The sequence below is a fragment of the Rhinopithecus bieti genome, unplaced genomic scaffold (genome assembly GCF_001698545.2).
Source record: "Rhinopithecus bieti isolate Rb0 unplaced genomic scaffold, ASM169854v2 scaffold_7681, whole genome shotgun sequence".
Classification (NCBI taxonomy): Eukaryota; Metazoa; Chordata; class Mammalia; order Primates; family Cercopithecidae; genus Rhinopithecus; species Rhinopithecus bieti.
Window position 1 is genome coordinate 5,047,094 of NW_016806571.1, and position 1,934 is coordinate 5,049,027.

Below are 1,934 nucleotides of genomic sequence, written 5' to 3' on the forward strand. Positions count from 1 at the left end.
GGTTTTTTATTTTATTCTTTTAAAACCAAATCCAATTAAGTCTTTTTTTTTTTTTTTTTTTGAGACGGAGTCTCGCTCTGTCACCCGGGCTGGAGTGCAGTGGCCGGATCTCAGCTCACTGCAAGCTCTGCCTCCCGGGTTCCCGCCATTCTCCTGCCTCAGCCTCTGGAGTAGCTGGGACTACAGGCGCCCGCCACCTCGCCCGGCTAGTTTTTTTGTATTTTTTAGTAGAGACGGGGTTTCACAGTGTTAGCCAGATGGTCTCGATCTCCTGACCTCGTGATCCGCCCATCTCGGCCTCCCAAAGTGCTGGGATTACAGGCTTGAGCCACCGCGCCCGGCCTCCAATTAAGTCTTGACATCAACCCTGTGAAATGGCACAGGTTTTTATAGAAGCAGAAAAATAGACACAGAGATGAAATGATTTGTCTAAGATCACACAGCCTGTGAGGGCCAGAGCCAGAGCTAAGATCTAGGGCTTCTGACCCTGGCTTGTGTGGTCTTCCTAGAACTGAGCCGGGTGTGAGAAGAGACCCCAGGCATAGAACACTCAGTCAAAGAAGCTCTGGTTTCTAGGTAAAGGCAAAGAGGAGAGCCACTGGCCAAAGGAGGCCAGGCCGACTGGGCCACGCTACTCCCATCTCTGCAGTTTCCTGGCTGAAGTGACATTCTATTCAGAGCAGAGCCTCGCAAGACTTACAGATAATGGCTATTTCAAGAGCTATGAACTGTGATTAGTTAGAATGTCAGAGGGCCATGATAAGAAGTGAAAACATTCTGTAGCCTCTGACAAGATGTGAAAGGTGTTTACTAACTCTTCTCAGAACCGAATTTGCCTTCTTTTTCAGGGCTCACCTCTATGAAGCAGGGATGCGACCGCCTCTCGGGTTGTTGTGAGGATCCAAGGAGATAATTAGGTAAGAGTGTCTCAGAAAAGCCTCACCCACTTTTGCCTGTTCATTCAACCAACCAACATTTATTGAACACAAGAAGTATGTTAGGAACTGGAGGGAATACTAAGACAAATAAGAAACAGGGAGCTCAGAATCATGTTATTATCTCCCCTCTTGCCTTCTTTCTGTATCATGGTTTCTTCTTGTCTAGGACCATATGAGGGAAGATGGGCCCTGTAGTCTTGTCCAATTCCCTAGCTAAGTGTTTCTGTCCCAGGGAATTCTGAGCCCAGTCTCCAGGTTACATTGGATCAGCAGAGTGCCCTCAGCTATAGCTCATTCAACAAATCATTCATTCACTTACAGGAGCCAGGCATGGCTCTAGGTGCTGGGGATACAATGGTTAACAAACAAACAAGGTCACTGCCCTCGTGGAGCTGTCACCTGGGGAAGGCAGCTTTTTTTATTGTTTTTTTTTTTTTTTTTTTTGAGACAGAGTCTCACTCTATTGCCCAGGCTGGAGTGTAATGGCATGATCTCGGCTCACTGCAACCTCCACCTCCCAGGTTCAAGTGATTCTCCTGCCTCAGCCTCCTGAGTAGCTGGGATTACAGGCACGCACCACCACACTCAGCTAATTTTTGTATTTTTAGTAGAGACGGGTTTTCACCATGTTGGCCAGGCTGGTCTCGAACTCCTGACCTTGTGATCCACCCACCTCTGCGCTTGGCTAACAGCAGCTTTTAAATCAATATGCAAACAAATGTATGTTTACCAGCTGGGCATGGTGGCTCATGCCTGTAATCCCTGCAATGAGGCAGGCAGATCACTTGAGCTCAGGAGTTCAAGACCAGCCTGGGCAACATGATGAAACCTTGCCTCTACCAAAAATGTGAAAATTAGCTGAGCATGGGAGTGCATGCCTTTAGTCCCTGCTATTTGGGAGACTGAGGTGGGAAGATGGCTTGAGCCCAGGAAGTTGAGGCTGCTGAGCTGTGATTGTGTCACTGCACTCCAGACTAAGACCTGGTCTCAAAAAAA

At 47.9% G+C, this 1,934-nt stretch overlaps 1 protein-coding gene across 6 annotated transcripts in view; it reads left to right on the forward strand.

Moving 5' to 3' along the window:
* The window catches only part of DNAJC5G (DnaJ heat shock protein family (Hsp40) member C5 gamma), a 10,661-nt gene that overhangs the window by 684 nt on the left and 8,043 nt on the right, over positions 1 to 1,934 (forward strand). The window lies entirely within an intron of this gene.